At 39.7% G+C, this 6,896-nt stretch overlaps 1 pseudogene; it reads left to right on the top strand.

The window, feature by feature from the left end:
* The first annotated feature begins 743 nt into the window (after positions 1 to 743).
* On the top strand, positions 744 to 6,535 carry LOC146576890 (uncharacterized; annotated as a pseudogene).
* The last annotated feature ends 361 nt before the right edge of the window (positions 6,536 to 6,896 follow it).

Genomic DNA, 6,896 nt, shown 5'->3' with positions numbered 1-6,896 from the left:
GTCGCGTTAAATAGTGCCGCGTTTGTAAGGAAAAAGCGCTCCGGGGGGAGAAAATTGTCATGCTAACATACTTGTGGGGACCAACAGTCACTAACGGGGACAACGTGTCTGTCCGCACGAGTTTGAAGTTATTTTTGAGGCTCAAAATGTGGTTTTAGTGTCAGGGTTACAGTTAGCATCATGTGAATAAGATGTCCTCACTAAGATATGAAAACGAGTGTGTGTGTGTGTGTGCGCGCGCGCGTGGGCCGCTGTGACCTCTGACCCTTAGAGGAGCGGGAACATTAGCTGGTGTTTTTTAGAAGCTGGCTGCAGTTAACTGCTTACAGGCTGTGGTTTCCCTAACAAAGCTACAAGTTCACCGACTCACCGGCTGATGCGTTCCAGATTAAATGACCTGTGGGTGTTTAAAACCACAGTGAACAGCTACAAGTACAAAGGGTTTTTACCTGCTGCCTGTATCATGACATACCAGGTGAACAGGCCTCGCCTCAGCATTAGACTGCTGTCAGCTATCCAGTGACTTCTGAGCCTCTGACAATGAGAGACGCCTCATGTCACAGTTTAAGTAAACGCCTTAAATAAAAGTTGTAACTTTGCACTTCAGTCACATGTTAACGTTTCATCTAAACGATGTACAAAACCCGTGTCTCGTCTTTTATTTCGCAGCTCACAGGTGGAGGTGACATACCTGGGGAGGAGAGGAAGGTTGGCGGAGGTCAGGACCACTGAGGGAACAGAAGCAGCAGGATGGCTTCACCCGAAAAGGTGCCTAGAAATAATTGCTGTAAATAAAAAAAGGAGCATTTTCTAAGTTAAGCACGGCAGCGTACGAAAAGAAACCACATGACGAAGCGCTGCTGCTTGCTGAGCCTGAGAGAAGCGAGACAAAATCTAGACTTGGAGTTTGAAGAATTAGTGGCTTCATGATTTGTATTTTCACATGAAATAAATAACAGAACAGCTTTTCTCAGTGGAGCGTGCTCTGGACCTGAGACTTGTTTGTAGGGCTGGACGATGGAGAGTTTGTAACATATACTGATTAGCAATGAATCAGGAGTATCACTCGACTTTTATCTGGGAAACTTTCTGTAATGTCTCTGATAACTGACTAATAACACACTAATTAAACAACATTGCACACTCAGTACTCTTACCAGGCAAAATAGCCAACACCATTTTCAGTGTGCCTGCAGGGAAAGAGTTTAAAACCAGGACAAATAAAGATTAGAACAAATTAAATAATAACACTAATGGCAGTTTAAGTCGTGTAACTCTAGCCTGTGAATCATTCAAGCATAAAATAAGGAGGTAATACAGGGATGTTCCATAAACATCATTTGTTTTCATTTCTTTAGTCAAATCTATGAAAAATGCCAGAGAAACAGTTTGACAGCATACAATATATTTTGCGCCAACAATGTGATTTCCAAACAGCAGTTAGCTGAAGGGTGTCATTTTGGACACGAGTGTTTCTGGGAATAATAAAACATAGATGACTTGTTTTGACAGCATTTCATTTGGATATTTACTGATCTTAAAGTATATATGATCAAACACAGCCGAGCATTTTAGATGTTTAGTAGAAACCTTTTACTCACCTTTCCTGTTTCTTCAGTTTTTGTTCTACTGCAGAATATTTTTAAGGTTATCTGCTATAAAAAGTCAGGAAAATCTCCTTCATGTTTTTTTGTTTTGTCCTCAGTTACTTTGACACACAGACATCTGCTGTGATGCTCACACCTCTGATGAAGTCTCACAGTGTCAGTACTGATAAATGATCAGAACTATAATACTTCTGACTGTCTGATTTTAAAATTGAACCGAATCGCATCGGGACCTTGTGAACCTGAATTGAATGGATTATAGAAATCAGTAACGATTCTCACCCAACAGAAGTGGATGTAGCTCTGGGTAAGGATGAAAAGATCACTTTTTCGTTAAGTTAAGGCCTGATCTGTCTGAAATTCATAGCCAGTGCTCTGACACGGAGCCATTAAGCTTTGAACGCTGAAAAAGCACTGCGTATCCAAAAACAAAATTATATGTCGTGATAAATGCACTGCCCAAGTGTCCCCTCTCCTCACTGCCTTTCAGCGGCAGGTAGCAGCAAAGATGATGATGATTAAGTTTAACATTGCCAAAGCACTTTAAGCTCGAGCACTTTTTCAGTAACTTATCTTTCTTGTAGATCTGTGCTCCAAATAAAGAACTTTGTGTTCACAAGATTGTTAGTTAATCATCATTACAAAAGATTGAAAAAGCATGCTGTGAAGTTTAAGGTTTGTTAGGCCGTGTTTTGAGTTTTGTTTGAAAAAGAATAGCTTCATATAAGAAGAAAATATATATCACATATGCAGGACACCTTAAACTAGTGTTTTTAATTAAGCAGCAAGGCAGAACAAAATCAGGGCTGTATCAAGACGCGAGGACTAAACCCCAATTCAACCAGAACTGAACATATTTGTTAACTTTAAGAGTAAAGAGAGAAACTATCTGTATTTCTTAATTGTAAATGGCACCAAATTGTATTCAAAACTTGAGCCACACTTATGGAGCTCCACAATCCTTTTCCTGGTGTTTTGGTTGACATCTCTTAATTTTCCCATGTCAAAGAAACAGGCTCTGTGTTTTTCCTTATATGCATCCACAGCTGTGCCACCAATTTACTCACATGGACTCTACTAACCAATCAGAAGCTTCTTCAGCTCAGAATGGAGTCGTCTGGAGTTTTCTTATTAATTAACAATAAACTTAGTGTATATGTACTCCTAAATTTGATGAAAGTGATAAAAAACAGAAAGCTCTGTCTCTCTTTATTCTGACATTTAACTAATTCAAAAGATATTTCAATATTTATTTATCTAAAACAAAAGTTTACTCTAAATTGATGTTTAACAGTAAAAAAATGTTTTTATGTTTTTTTTTTAATGTTTTTTCACTAAAGTTTATGTAAATATCTGGTTTCAACTGTGAATATACTGCTGTGTATTGAAATTCCTCTTGATTTGCATAGAAATATATTGAACAACATCCAAAGCATAATATATAAAATTTCTAAATTATTAACTAACAATCTTGTGCTTAAAGTGCTTTGTCAATATTGTAGAAAATGTTAAACTTAATCATCATCTCGGCTCCTCTGACGACCTGTTTGCTGCTGCATGCTGCTGAAAGGCAGTGGGGAGAGGGGACACTTGAGCATTTATCACAGCATATAATGTGTTTCCTGGATACACTGTGCTTTTTCAGCATTCAAAGATTGATGGCACCATGTCAGAGCACTGGCTATGAATTTCAGACAGATCAGGCCTTAACTTAACAAAAAAGTTATCAATCGTTCTTTTCATCTTTTCTTATTACCCACAGCTACATCCACTTCTGTCAGGCCTAGGCTGCTCATAGGGCTGGGTATCATCACTGATTTCTATAATCCATTCGATTCCGGTTCTCAAAGTCCTGATTTGATTCAATTTAGCCTCAGACAGTCAGAAATATTATAATGAGACTTCATCAGAATTGTGAACATCACAGCAGATGCCTTTGTGTGAAAGTAACTGAGAATAAAACACAGAAAAACATGAAGGAGATTTTCCTGGTCTGGCTTTTTATAGCAGATAACCTTAAAAATATTCTGCAATTTTGCATAATTTTAAGAAGTTTAAATTTCTTCAGTGTTGAACAGCAGAAATTAGGCTTTCTTGTCCGAGGTCATTGAAGTGAAAAAAGAAAAAGACAGCGCTGTAAACAACAGTAGACTGGTGGGTAATAAGCAAACAAATAATGCAGAAAACAGAGATTTGAGACTGGAAACTGTTCCTGAAGTACACACAGAGAGAGAGCTGTGCAGGAAGTGTGATTTTTATCGTGGCGGAAGCAAAACAGCAAAAGTCAGAGGGAATTCATGACGACATTGATCAAATGTGAAGCGCAGTTTGCTGCTTCTTTTGCTGCTGGCTCTGCAAATTTTGGTTGGAGAGAGGCAAAACCTGCAGCTCAGAATCAGCGCAAAAAAGACGTAAACACAGCGTGGACCGGACACATCAGGATCGCTAAGCTCCGACAGCGTGTCCGTCTACGGGCCGTCGGGTGAGAAAGCCAAGAAAGACAAAGCTGATTCTGATGCGTCCACTCTGTGTTTACGTCTTTGTGTGGAATCCGTTAATGAATTGATATCGCTTTATTCAAGCTACTCACCTCTCTCTTCCACCTGCACTTTCAACTGGACCATGGCCAATCAGAGAGGTCCCGCCCCTGACTATCTCTGATTCGTTTAGTCCATGATAGGGGCAAAATGTGTGTCTGTTGTTGACCACACGGAGAGTTGCAGAGATTTTTTTTTTTTGTTACCCGAACAGTTGGTCGCACACTCCAAAAGACCCCGGGTTTCTGAAAAAACAACCCGGGCTTAAGCCCAGTAAGCCACCCCCCGCTCCGCCAATGGTGCTGGCGCACCAGTGCAACCATGGGAAAAAGTTAGTCTAGAGCCCTGCTGACTTCTGGAAGTGTCACCATGTTGCCAGTACCTGAGTTATAATCTGTTTTTGTTTTTCTGTTGAATTAGGACAAGACCGGCAAAGAAATGCGGAAAAAACACAGATGTCAGCAATGCCAGAAGGCTTTCCACAACCTGAAGCAACTAAAGAGTCATCAAAAAAGTCACACTGAAGAAAGACTGTACAGCTGTGATCAGTGTGAGAAAACATACAAAACAGTACGCACGCTAAATGTTCATAAGAAAACGCACAGTGGAGAAAACCACATATGTGTCAGGAGTGCGGCAGTGAATTTATCTCATTGAGAAACTTATCGACTCACATTCAACGGTATCACACTGGAGAGAGACCGCACCATTGTCAGCAATGTGACAAAGGGTTTGTGACCCAAGGAGAATTAAAGCATCATCAGAGGGTTCACACAGGAGAAAAGCCCTACAGCTGCAGTGAGTGCGGGAAAAGTTTTTCATGGCTTTCGAGTCTTGTCTATCACCAGCGCATCCACACTGGGGTGAAACCGTTCAGCTGTGAGGAGTGTGGGAAGAGTTTCACTCGACTATATTATTTAAAGCGCCACAAGAACATCCACACAAAAGAAATGATTTTCTCCTGTGAGCAGTGCGGTAAAGATTTATCTTCATCATCTAACCTTAGAAGGCATGTTGTTATGCATACCGGAGAGAAATCACACAGATGTGACCAGTGTGGGAAAACATTCACCTTGAGGGAAAACCTGAGACGCCACACACGTATTCACACTGGAGAAAAACCATACAAGTGCAGACACTGCGACAAGACTTTTAGTTCACAGACTCAGTGCACAGTACATGAACGCATCCACACTGGAACGAGACCGTACAGCTGTGAGGAGTGTGGGAAGAGTTTCACTCAAATAGGTACTTTAAAGGTGCACAGGAACATCCACACAAAAGAAATGATTTTCACCTGTGAGGAGTGCGGTAAAGATTTCTCTTCATCATCTAACCTTAGAAGGCATGTTGTTATGCATACCGGAGAGAAATCACACAGATGTGACCAGTGTGGGAGAAGATTCACCTTGAGGCAAGACCTGAGACACCACACACGTATTCACACTGGAGAAAAACCATACAAGTGCAGACACTGCGACAAGACTTTTAGTTCACAGACTAAGCGCACAGTACATGAACGCATCCACACTGGAACGAGACCGTACAGCTGTGGGGAGTGTGGGAAGAGTTTCACTCAAATAGGTACTTTAAAGGTGCACAGGAACCGCCACACAAAAGACATGCTTTTCTCCTGCGAGCAGTGCGGGAAGGTCTTCACTTCTCACAGTGCATTAAATTATCATAAAAGGATCCACCGACAGAAACAGCAATAATGTGAACTTTGCAGAAAAAGATTTGAAGGAATACAAAGTCACTGCTGTACTCTCACTGAAAATACAACCTGAAAGTGTAAAAACGCTGTAAACAAACCTTCATTATGCAGTTGTTATGTCAACATACTTCGTCTTTCCTGTTTGCTTGTTTTAAAAGATGTTTTTGTTGTTGGGTGCTTTATTTCATTAAAAAACGAATTAATTCTATAAATATCATTATACATCGATCTATAATTACTTAACTACAGCTTTCCAAAGTGCTGTCTTTTATATGTCATACATACGATTGTTAAAAATGGCAGGTTTGTTTGAACCAACAGATTTCTTTTAAATGAAGCAGTTTGTCTTTCTAAGAATATTTTATTTGTTTATTACTGTGAGTTTTGTTGTGACAGAAACATCATTTTCTTGAGGTTTTCATTATATGACACTTGCTATGTACTTTTCTTTGAAACATGGATGCGAGTTGTTTTAGGCACATCGTTCAGGCCTATATCATTATTGTGTTTCTGTTGCATCAATAGAACTTCGTTTTGAGGCAGCTAAAGTTGCAGATGTTGCAGACTTTGTAAAGTTACTTTGATGTTAACAAAGTTTTACACAAACTGATGTGTTTGTTTAAACTGTTTTTGGAGGTCCAAACATGGCCGACCGAAGTGTTCGTTGTTGATACAGTTACTGAAAATGATTTGATTTGTCATTAGGACTCAGAGAGGACCTAACTTCTGCTGTCAGTGACGTGAAAATACTGACTGCTGATGTTTTGTTAACTTACAGCAATGTTGATAATAATAATAATAATTTTAGGATCTTGCGTTTAAGTTTTTTCCTTATTGGCTGCTGTCCAGTCATTTCTAACATGCACTGTTACAATGCTGTTTGTTTCTTGCATAAATAAAAAGTATTTATTGATCAGTGAGTAGAAGGATGGGTGACCCCTCCCACTCACTTTCTTTGTATCCCATCTGTTCATCTGTTTTCAGTGAATCTCCTAAATATAAATAAACAAATACTATGTTCAGGAATGCTTGGACTCT

The sequence above is a fragment of the Mchenga conophoros genome, linkage group LG3, assembly GCF_057382185.1.
Source record: "Mchenga conophoros isolate Kocher_MC1m ecotype Shallow Benthic linkage group LG3, M_conophoros_male_GT1.1, whole genome shotgun sequence".
Lineage (NCBI taxonomy): Eukaryota > Metazoa > Chordata > Actinopteri > Cichliformes > Cichlidae > Mchenga > Mchenga conophoros.
This window is presented reverse-complemented; position numbering and strand designations above follow the sequence as displayed.